Here is a 12100-nt window from a genome sequence, read left to right on the forward strand (position 1 = left end):
TACGCTGTAGCGGCGAGGTGCTCTCTGGGCAGCTGCCGTGGCTGGGGCTCAGAACAGCACGGCAAGGATGGGAAGCAGGGAAGCAGCAGAGCCCCTGCACCGAGCATGGGGGGCAAGCACCACCCCAGCAGCTGTGCCACTCACCCCTGGGTGCAGAAGAAGCTGCAGGGCGATGGCCTTGCACGCGTGCCATGGGGAGCGCGCCAGCCCCGTGCCGCCACCACGCACGCGCTGCAGCAGAAATGCTTGTGCCAGAGAGCTCGGTGCATGGGATGCCCTGGCTGGCTCCATCCAGAGGGATGTCCAGCCTGGCACACTGTCTCTGATGGGCACAGCAGGAGATGGTGTTTCAGAAAAGTGTGCTACCCGTGCTGCTTTGCACTTCCCTCGTGCTCCCTGAGCTGTCTTGGCAGAGATGCTGGAGGGCGCATCCCAGGCCAGGGATTTTAGCTGCTACTTATAAAGCTGTTTCCATGAGTTTGTCTAATCCCCTTTTCCTCCTGTGGCAGTAAGTTCCCAAAGTTCATTACCTGCCGTGTCCAGAAGAGCTCTTTTATCTATCTCAAACCTAATCTCTTACTGTTTTCAATTGAGTGCCTCTTGTTCTTGTATTTACAGGATTTGGTGAACGACCGCTCTGTGTCCAGATTATCCACTGCCTTCAGGATTTCCTAAACCTAAGCCAAATCTCCCTTCAGCCTTTTCCACCTCTGCCTGGCAGTCAGCACCATTCCTTACCTGCCTTGTGTGTTTGCATCTTGTCACAAGGGTCTGGTCCATCTTTCCCACTGGAAGACTGGATCGCCTTACCTGTGAATTCAACACAAGAGTCTCCTGTCCCTACACTGCTGGTGCTCAGGGTGCTCACATCCATGAGCAGCCAACACTTAGCAGCATTTTAATTCATAGAATCAAAGAATAATTTGGGTGGGAAAGGACCTTTAAGATCATCAAATCCAACCATTAATTTAGCACTGCCAAGGCCACCAGTAAACCACATCTCCAAGTGCCACATCTACACGTTTTAATTATCTCCAGGGATGGTGACTCCACCACTGCTCCTCATCCACGCCACGCTTGGGCACAGCAGTAAGTTCAGAACTATGAGAAAAAATATAAAGTTGTTGTGTTCCCTGTTGATGAGTAGAAATGAAGTTGGAATAAAAATCTGCATCGTTGAGCGTACTGACTACTTTGTACCTGGCCACTTCTTTCTTACTCTCATGCAGGAGTTACATTTTTAAGACAAATAATGCATTTTCACAGGGACATTAAGGATGTTATTTCAGTCTCTGCGGGCTACATGCCATGGCACTGAGGACTAGTGATAGAGAGACAGACAAATTCCTTGCTCTCTGCATCTGCAGTGTAACTAAGGACCTTTCTAATGAAACAGCCCAATAAAAAAAAGGTTTTTCAGGAAGTGCATGCTTAAACAATCTCCTGCAATAGAGCCTAATAGCAAGTCCTCCGTGCCAGGAGCTCAATGTGATGCAGTTCCCCCTCTTCCCAATTTTTGAAATAGGATATTGCAATGCACTATCCACGGAGAAAAATCAATAGATGAAAAGCTAGGCAGGGAGCTGAGCTTCTTTGGTGTGCTTGGCTCTGAGAGCCCTCAGCATCTCTCAGGAATGAGGCGCAGGTCCCAGCCTTTCAGCCAGAATTTGAAATAAGGGCAATCCTTCCCATGTCAGAACGAGCAGGGACAGTTTGGGTTTAGTGCTCCTTGGGAAAAGCTGAAGGGAGAGGGTGCTCTTCAATAATGCTGCAAACTACCCTCACTTTAAAATGCCAGTCCTTGATTTGTCAGCCTATTTTTGAATAATTTACAGTGGATTTGGCAGGTTGCTGTGATATACAGAGTAATATGCATGTGGAACTCTTTCGAAGCAGAAGTTAATACTTTCCAGGAGAAAAGGGAAATAATTGTGTCAAAACAAGCCTTAACCACTGGGGTTTACCTGTTTCCTAATACACAGGAGTTTGCAAACATGACTCCCATTAAAGCAAACGAGACACACACATATGAGTCTGTCTGCCTTGAGAAGAAAATATTCTTCACAAGTGCCTTTCTTGGTGTTGGATGATCAATCCACCATCTGCTTTTATTTATTCATGATTCCTCAGACTACTACAACAATATTGACATTAAATACAGCTTCGGCTTATTAATTTTTTTCATTCATATGTATTTTAAGTCAATTTTATTGACTTCCCTTGGCTTGCTCTTTTAGCTGTTTGCTTGTTTTCCTGGCCTGCTACTTTGTGCCTACCCTTACATCCATTTCCAATATTTTCTTTCCAGCTTCTTGCTTCTGTTCCAGGTAGCCGCCAGAGAGTAATTTTCTGTGGATGACCTGAATTCAGACCTGTTGACCAGACTGAATATTTCCCCAGCTCAGGCTGCAGGTTTGGGGCAGTCCTGCTTATCCCAGGATCACTGAGGCTCCAGCAAGATGCTCCCAGCCCATGTAGCTGTTCCAAGGTGGTGGCATCAGGACATCCACATCCCGAGTAAACCATCTGTCTCCCCCATATGCAGATATGTCACTTGTTCTAAGCAGCATTTGTGAAACTCAGGACAGACAATTGTTAGCTATATTTGTCCCCTTTCCAATCTCATTGCCCCCAAGATTCAAGTCCTGGCTAGGACTGCACATTTGACAGCCCACCTCTGGCTCTGACCTGCCCCTACTCTTCCAGCTCATCTCCACACCCCCTTCCTTCACCCCTTCACCGCTGCATCCCAGTTTCAGCAACACAGACCACATCAAACAACCAAGCCACAAAAGGCTCCCAGCCAAGGACCAAGTCTCCATTCAGACCTTAGCCATTAATTTCACAGCAGATTTTTCCCACAAATGTTTTCAAGTTTTGGATCTTGCTCTTAAGATGTCATCCCTGTGAAAGGGCACAAGTCTCATTCTACCCCAGCAATTCACAACCCTACACCCTCCAAAAGCTCCATGTCCATTTTAGGGTGTATTGTCACTCTTTTCTGTAAGATGTTTCCCCTGCCTCTCCAATAAATCTTCCTTTTTCCTCTGTTTCTGCAGCTTTATCTTGCCCATGTCCCTCACGAGTCTGTACTCGTTCCTCTTTGTGCTCTGCTCTCTGATCACTGCTTCCCCCTCTTGTCATATTCTGCACTTGTGGAGTAACAACCTGTCACATCCATAACCTCTTTGCAACAAAAATGTTCTTTGATCTGTGTAAACTACATTTGATGCTGAAATCCTTGATATTAATATCTTTTGTTTGTGTGTCAATGTTCTCTAGAATCTAATTAAGCAATGTTTTGAGAGCATTGTATATGTTTGAACAATTTGGCAGAGCAGACAATATGAGCTATTGACCTGCAAGGATAAATTGTGCTTGCAGATTCTAGGAATTCACACGTGCACGCTTCTTTATGCTATTTCTTCTGATATATGTGCATTCAGAACGAGGCCTTGCCTTGTAATAATCTCTGCAAGGCTTAATCAAGTATCTGCTCGTGCTCTTTACTGTAATTGCAGTGGCAGTTACAGCAGGGCACAGCAGAAGCAGGTTTAAGCTACCAACACACCCAATATTAAAATACAACAAAGAACAAGTTCTACCCATACACTAATAACAGAGATTATTCAATCAATAGCTTCTCGTTATAAATGAATAGGCTAAATTGCCTTTGAATGATGTAAAGATTGACAAGGCAGGGGTCAGCCTGATATAACTACTTACCCTGATTTGACTCGAGTGATTTGAAAGGTGGCACTGAATGGCAGCGGGGTCAGGGGTGCAGGGCCGGGCGGGAGCAGCTACGACACCGAGCATGTCCTCAGAGGGTGCACAGTGGCTCTGGGAGATGCTCAGGACCTGGTAGCAAACGCTGCATACCTCTGCTGGATTGGACCTGGAGAGGGGTTTCAAAAGAGGGAGGGAGGGAGGGAAAAAGAGAACAGCAAATTGTAGCAATGAGAGGCAGAGAGATGGCTCAGCAGGGTGAGGAGCTGTGGTCACGCTCAGTGCTGGCCCCGCTCACTGGGACAGGTCTGGTGGCTTAGGGCACGAAAATCAGGCCATTCTGAGCTTATGCCACCTTGACACCTGCTCAGATGGAGCTCCCAGGTAAGAGCAGCTCCCAGTCCTGGGTTTGGGGCCCGACTTCCCCATCCCCATCCCTGGTATTTGCTGTTCAGTGGAGGAAACGATGCCAGTACAGGGGCCTTACCTCATTGCTTAGAGCTCTTTAGGGAGCTGGAATCAAGGAAGACCAAGGTATCAGTGATACCAGTGGTACCCACCAGGTGGGACTGGGAACACTGCAGAATGGCTCCACAGGACTCCACAACACTGGCCTGGAAACAAATTAGAGATTCAGCTTGGAAGACAGGCACATTTTGAGTGGTGGGGATAACTCACCCTAAACCACCTGCCCAATGCTGCTGCATGGCACAAACCTATGGCTGGAGCCATGAACATGTCTCTGCTCCTGGAGCAGCAAGCACAAACCTCAGGATGTATGAAATAAAGAGCACTCTTGCACAGGGGAGGTCTGATGGAAAATCAGGCAGGGGTTTATTCCCAGAAACCAACCCTCCGATCACCCACCTCTGTTCTGCTGGTGCTGAACAGCCAGAGGTCCCAGGGCTAAAGTCTTACTCCAGATAAGGGCCACCAGCTGACACAGCTGCCCTCCTGGGGAGCCCTGCAGCTCCTGCCAAAATCGTCATCTCCCCACAACTAATTTCCTCAGCTGGGCACTGGCACAGCCCCGAGGGGTCCGGTCTGCCTGAGCCTGCCACAGAGGCTGCAGGGAGAAAAGCGTTCCCTGATGGGAATCTGAACTTTAGTAACACTGACCTGGTCTGCTGGGTGGTTCTGCCTCCTCTTTCCTGTTAGCAGATAATGTCCCATGGCTCTGTGCAGACATACCTGCTTTGCACAGCGCTTTGGGCCAAGGGCAGATGAAGGGCCATGGGGCTTTCTGCATGGTGAGGCTTTGCTTGTGCTTCTGCGTGGGGAGAAACTTCCCTGAAGTTCAAGGCTTTTCCAGCTGATTCAGGCATCCCATCTCTGGCCTCCAAAAAGGCTGGGCTCCTCCAGAAACAGCACAGTGCCATCTGTTGGCTTCCTCACCCCGCGATGGATCAGAACCCTCGAAAGTCCTGGGAAATCAGAGAAAAATGAGGAGAAAAAAGTTATGTGCACCCTGGCTTTCCCCATGCTTCTGCCTGTCCTTCTCACTAACTCTGCAAGCAGAGATGATGGGTCTGGCAGTGGAAACACTTTGCTTTTCCATCTGATGGCTGGCGTTGCGTGTGAGCGGGGCTGTGGCGCTGCCCTCCTCGGGGCCCTGCTCCTCCAGCCTTAGTGGGGCTGGTGACAGCTCAGTCCCACTGGGATCCTGGATAATTAACTACTACCACCACCACCACCCACCAGGGCTCCTCCAGCACAGCTTCCCAGAGTTCTTTTCCATGTGGAAATGAAGAATTTATCAGAGATGCCATATGACCCTGCTGTAACTGTTGATGTCCAGAAATCCTGGACAGAGGGACAGCACAGGCAACCTGTGTCTGGGGCTCATGTACCTGCATGGGAAATCCTAAAAATCCGACTTTGGCACAGCAAACTGAGCAGAAATGGCCATTTCCTGAAAAGGCTTCAGTCCAGCATGCTCCTGGGTGTAGGAATGAGTATCCTCCTGCCATCCCTGGGCTGTCTTGCTGTGTTTTAAATGGGAGCACCTACACTGATGTGGTGGGTGGATTTATCACCGTGCATGGCTCGCACATCAGCTTCAGTGCTTGGGGATGAATCAGGTTGGATGACTCTGAACAAATGAAGATTATATTACCACTGTACAGGATTAAGGAACATGTCTCTGCTCCAAACATTTTTCATTTTATTAAAGAAATAAAGAAAAAAAACACCAAAAGAAAGCTAAAATTCCTAAAGGGGGGGGGGAGGGGGAGGATTTTTTTCTAATATTTTTTAACCCCTTTTCTTGCTAGAGGAGAAGATTTTTGTAAGTAAGCCCAGAGACAGTGTCTCCAGAGAGGCACTAAGGGGTGCTGCCTGGGGCCAGGCAGGAAATTCAGGATCCAGTGCTGATTCTGCCCAGCTTCCTCTCCTGCTTTGAATTTTCCACTGGCAAATGCAGAAGTCAACAGTGCCATACCCCACCACCTCACAGGAGCAACCCAAGCCCTCATTAGTAATACCTGGAAACGGAATTTGAAGATGTAAAGCGTTCCATAAATGTTAAATATTATTATTCTTGCTACAGAGCGAGAAGTGGAAAGAGACAGGGATAAAGGTCAGCTGAAGAGCTCTCTTGTTACTGATGAAACAGTGTCCTGAGTGGTGTATGGATAGAAAGTTTACATCATTTCCACAGAAGAATGCAATTGTCACCTAGAGTAGTTTCACTTTCTAAGTGCACTCGTATCCAGACCAACCATGTTTGGTTTGGAGGTGGCCTAAGCAGCAGAGGGGACAAGAGAGGCTGAAGTGTTCCCATCCACATCTGTCCACCCCAGGAGCTGAGCTGGGGGCTCTCTCCCCATCCTCAGTGTGCAGTGTGTTTGCAGCAGCAGCTCTTTGCTGCTCTCTACCCAGAAATGGCATTTTTCCACTCTGGAAAGTGAGACTGGGGAGATCCCTGCAAAGTGTCACCGTGTTATTTAATAATCCAGGATGGTGAGCTTGGCAGCACGGAGTGAAGGATGGGCATCCTGCAGATCCCAGCCCTGGCACCAACTGCAGTGAGGAAGGGTCCTGGATTTCACATCCAGGCAGATGTCCTTGCACTCAAGACGACAGCCGTGGGGCTTTGGTGGCCACAGGCCAGACACCAGGGAGCCAGCCTGAGAGAAATCTAAGGCTCCTAACATTTTCTACACTAATACTATGTGGAGGGAACATTTGAGTCACTATTTCCGAGCTGAGATGTTGTGCTTGTTTCTGCACTCTCCCTGGGGATGAGCTCCAGCCACCAGGATGTGGCAGGGGCTATTTCTTTCTGGACTAATCTCAATAATTTTTTCAACCTAAGTAGACCCAAATTTTAAAGAAAGTAATTTCCTTATCTCCTTCATAAGGAAACCTTCAATTATTTTTTAAATACACAAAGGGCAGCAGCAGCCAGTGGTCCAAGCTGCATTTTGGGAGTGAGGGTGCTGCACACCAGGGTCAGCCTGAGCAAGGCAGGGGCCAAATGTGTGCCTCAGTTTCCCCTCCCATGAGATACAACCAACACCTATTGACTCATGTGCAAAACACTTCCTAAACCACGCATGAAAGGCCTTACACAAGTAGTTATTAATATTAATAATAATAATTGTTGTTGTTCCTAAGCCAACTATAAAAATAATTTTTCAGAGAAACAAAGTGCCCTGTCTCGTGGTGATAGATTACATGATGCTAGAAATTACTCACAGTATGAAGCTGGTTTCCAGTCTGGTTCTTTTCAATAAATTATAGACTGAGCCCCGAGTGAGTACAGTTGACCAAAGTAAATTCAAAATAGGCGGAAAGTCTATTCTCCCATCAATTGTGCTCACGACCATTTGAGGTTTGCTCCTGAGAAGTTAAATATCCCTCAGCAGTTTCCCAGAAGCTCTTGCTGGGGCTAGTGGGGACACGGCTGGGCAGATGGCCCCGGGCTGTGCACAAGACAAGGGGGATCCTGGTGGGGATGGGCTCTGTGTGAAAGGGGACATGTCCAGCCACCCCCTGGGCGCTGCTCAGCCCTCGCCCGCTGCTCCTCACGACCTTACCGGGCACGGCTGCATCTCCCGCCTTGCACCACCGCTTTATTTATTATTCCCATTTTTCGGGTTCTACGCCCTTCTTTATCCGCTCAATTCCTTCCAGATGGGGCTGCCGCTCCTCCTCCTCGCGGTGCCACGCGGCGCTGCCCGTGGGCAGGTGTAGGGCAGAGCGCAGCATATGCCGCGGCTTTGGCAGCGCCGGCTGCGGCGGCAGCTCCCGCGCGTCTCGCCGGGCAGCGCTCAGCTGGGACCTGGCGCCGCTCGCAAACACCATCTGGCCTTGGCAGGCCCGAGGAGCCTTCCCCGGCACCGCCAGCCCGGTGCCAGCCGCGCTCGGCACGGCCACGGGGCCGCCGCGCCGCTGGGGACAGCGCGCCGAGAAGGGACCGGGCTCCAAGGGGGGGTCCGCCCCTCCCGGCCCCATGAGAGCGGGGAGGCTTTGGCAGCCCCCAGGTGCGTTAGAGAAGCTCAGGCATCATCTCCTGTCGCCACGGGAGCCGCCGGGGCCCTCCAGCAGCAGGCGATGGGGAGGTGGCACGTGGCGGGGAGCCCTCCTTGGGGCTGCAGCGCATCACAGGAGGCAGCAGCCTCTGCTTCCAGCATCTGGACCTGCTCGGTGCGGGCAGGACAAGAGCCACAAATGGGGAGCATTTACGGCAAAATGAATCTCTCTGCCTGGTGGGTCTGCCCTGGAAAGCTGCCCTGTGCCTCTGAATGGCACAGCACACCTGGGACAGGTGGGAACGTGTACAGTGCCCCATCTTCTCCCTAAGTACCAGCACTAAAACCATTGCTGGGTGTCTGGAGTAAGGTCAAAGGGAGAAAAGAATAGAAAAAAGAACAGAACAGAACAGAAAAGAAAAGAAAAGAGAAAAGAGAAAAGAGAAGAGAAAAGAAAAGAGAAAAGAGAAAAGAGAAAAGAGAAAAAAGAGAAAAGGAGACGTGAAGCCTGCATGGCATCCTAACGAAGTCCATGAGGGCAGAGTCTATGGCTACTACAAATCTGTGCAGGATATGTCCCACTCGAGGATTTTAGGATAAATGTAAATCCATTCAGTTTGCTTTTCATGATGCTCACACATTTTGTCTGCACCTTGATCACAGCCCCCTGTGTCCCACCCACCGTCCAGGAAAGCCCTGCTCCTGCCATCACTCCCCAATCCCCTCGCAGTGAGGACTGCCAGGAAAAGGGTGGCATGACCTCGCATGTGCAGTGCACAGCTCTGGGACCAGCTCTAGCCTGGAAATACCTGAGCTGTGGCAAGAGGTGCTTCTGCTCTCACTGAGCTGTCCAGCGCTCCCAGCTCTCTGCCAACATGTGGTCACAATTTACGAACACATTTGCAAAGGAAAAGGGCACAGGAAGCCTGCAGGGAGAAGTGCTTCGCTCCCTTCCATGTGCAGTGAGGGGCCATTCCCACAGGCTGGCACAGCCTCTGCTAAGTGTCTCTCCTGCATTTCCTGGGGGGGAAATGCAGGACACAAAACTTCCTGGAATGAGTGAGCTGTGCTTGCAAACATCCTATCTTCCCCTAGGAAAAAGGGTTTTCCCCACCTCTCCTCAGCTACAGCAGCAGCAGCAGCGGTGAATCACCAGGGCGATGTGTATTTTGGCTCGCATGGGGATTCTTTCCAACCTGCTCGCCCACGTGAGTGGCCTCACCGCAGCAAAGCAGTCCCTGAGCTCTGGTGCTCCGGAGAGCAGGCAAGGGGTGCTGGCCATGAGGGCAATCCTCACCTACCTCTCTTCAGGCACCTCTCCCAGCTCACAAGAAAACTCTCTTATCTTCCCAGGCAGCTCCACCAGAAACTGGCACACCCATAAAAGAAACTTGCACCCACAGAAAGTGGCAGTGTGATATCAGCACCTGCAAGTGACTTCTTTTGTGTGTGTCCAAAGCCAGAGAACACAGCTAAGTGGCTTGGACCCCAGGACCCTGCTGCCCTGGGCAAAGCTGTGCATCATCTGTGCAACTGCACAGAAAATAAGCATGCAAAGTCACGGCTGCAGTGGAGCAGAGCATCTCGCAGGGTCCATTTGCTGCTATTTGCCAGCAAATTCTGGTTGCAATTGCGCTGACACAAACCCACTGCAGACAAGTGTCAGTGACGCTACACCAAACCTCACCAGCTCACCTGCCAGGACCCATCAGTGTAACAAACCCAAAGCTGACCTCTCTTTCCCTTGCTCCTGTGGCGGAAATGATCTCGTTTCTTCCTTGCCAGATCCTCATCTCCAAATGCAAACAAAACCCAAATTTTGCCAGACCCTTGTGTGCCAGAGGCTGTGAACCCCAAACAGCAAGGGGCTGCCTGTCCTGCAGACTACTTTGTGTAGCACAGATGTATCTGTACCTATATAATCTATATTTATATATATAAATGTACTACACAACTGGCTATTTTGCATGTAGAGCAGCTTAAAGACAGGCTGACGCCAAACTTACTTGAAGCCCTTTAGCTCCCAGGCCTCTCTAACAGTGTGGCCATCCCTCTGGGATCCGTCTAGCCTGGGAGGATGCTGACAAAGGAGAAAGAAGAATGACAGATGCTCCCTGTGCACGGAGGCAAATAAAGACGGGATGAGGGGAAAACGGGAGCCTAAAGGGAAAGAAAATGAGTGTGCATGCACACACACACACGCACATGCACACAAAGACAGGCAAGACAAAGGCAAGGGGGACAAGCAAAAGGAGGGGAGCTGGAGAAACCACCCGACGTGCTTGGCGAGGGCTGCTTGCAGCAGCATCTCGTGCTGCTTCGTGAGATCCATCCAGGACATATCTGCGTCGGTGAACCAGAATTCTGACACCGGTCCCTTTGATAAATATTTATCGTGCCTGGCTCTCTATCACTTCAGTTTCCACCAGATTAACCTCGATTCTTCCAACAAAAAATGCCCTGGTGTTCTGCCTGACACACACACACGCCACACTGACCTTCCTCCTCCGGATTCCCCAAGGCCCTCGCTCCCGTTCAGCTAAGGGGAGAATTTGCTCTCATCAATCAGGACCGGATTTCTCCCATGCCATGTAAATAATTTAGAGGCACAAGCATCCATGGCACTGCTTATGTGCAGCCCAAACCCAGTGCCAGGAATCTTGGGAAAAGGGCCCAATAATATTGTACCAGTCCAAAGTAATTAAAGTGCATCATTACATATAAATTTGTAATTAAACACTTTAACGTAATCATCCCGCACAGCACGATTCCTGATGAATTAATTAAAAGAACTCCAGAAATTAATGTTTTACTTGTCACCATTGTTGTGCTAGCTGTAGCCGTCTCCCTGACTATTCCTGCAGCATGTTGTGAAGTAATTATATAATTACTGGGGAACGGGAAGGCCCAAAGTCCCAACAGAGGAGAAACCTGAAACAAAGTGGAAACAGCAACCACAAAAGGCAGAAGCAGTGCCAGTCTCCCCCCATTCAGCCCCAGCAGAGGGGAGCTTGCAAGAGGAGGGGGATGATGAGGTTTCCATCAGCTCCGCTTCACAGATGTGCTCTCCCAGGTGGGAACACCTTTCTTGCTCCCAGATGTGCATGTGGAGAGGTGGCTCCCCTGCTGTCTCAGCCTGGATTCCTTCTCCCTGTACAAAAGTCCTTGTCATGCAGAAGCAGGGCAGTCACACCAACAACTGCCCCCCTCCATAGGTGCTCATCTATTTCCCTGCCTCAGTTCCCCCCCCCCTTCCACACCTTCCTCCTACAGCTCAGGGTTGGTGCCTGGAAGGGTGGCTTCTTCCAGTCCCACTCTCCATCCAACCCTCCTTCCACCCAGACCTCCTAAAATCCCTCCTTTGTGCCTTACATTGCACTGGGCTTCAATTTCCTTTTGCCATCCTCTACTTCAGACACAGCTGAACAACCTGGTCCCCCCAAGGGCCGGCCACATTCTTCCCATCTCAATGGCTCCAAGTGCCACCAGCAGCGTGTCCCCCACTTCTGACAGCCCTGAGCCCCAGGACTGGCCTCCTGCAGCAGCGAAGGGGCTAAGGCTGGGCTCAAATTGAATCATTGGATGCAGCGGGTGTTTGTGCCAGGCCATCTCTGTGTGTGTGTGTGTGTGCCTGTATCTACACACAGCGTGAGCCTCGCTGGCCACCAACTCCCCTGGGGATGCACACGGGGCACTCCTGCAACTCCAGAGCCCAGGCTCTACCTGTTCTGCAAGGAAAATACACAGACGGATGGAAGCAGGAGCCCAAAGGTGCCCCTGCCCTGCTCTGGAGCTGGGTGCCATCAGCCTGCATGTGAGGAAGGGCTGCCGGGCCGGCTCACTGACCCTGCCGAGCCCTGGCAGGACCCAGCCCAGGTGATGGGTGGCACAGAGCC

General features: G+C 50.5%; 1 long non-coding RNA gene across 1 annotated transcript; it reads right to left on the reverse strand.

Moving 5' to 3' along the window:
* Positions 1 to 716: 716 nt before the first annotated feature.
* LOC116452128 lies at positions 717 to 8016 on the reverse strand. Its single transcript, XR_004243409.1, has 5 exons — positions 7770 to 8016; positions 4921 to 5153; positions 4290 to 4343; positions 3727 to 3898; positions 717 to 810 (listed from the first exon to the last, which is right to left on the reverse strand). It is a non-coding gene; the product is annotated as an uncharacterized LOC116452128 (long non-coding RNA).
* Between the last annotated feature and the right edge of the window lie 4084 nt (positions 8017 to 12100).

This window comes from Corvus moneduloides, chromosome 16 (genome assembly GCF_009650955.1).
Source record: "Corvus moneduloides isolate bCorMon1 chromosome 16, bCorMon1.pri, whole genome shotgun sequence".
Classification (NCBI taxonomy): domain Eukaryota; kingdom Metazoa; phylum Chordata; class Aves; order Passeriformes; family Corvidae; genus Corvus; species Corvus moneduloides.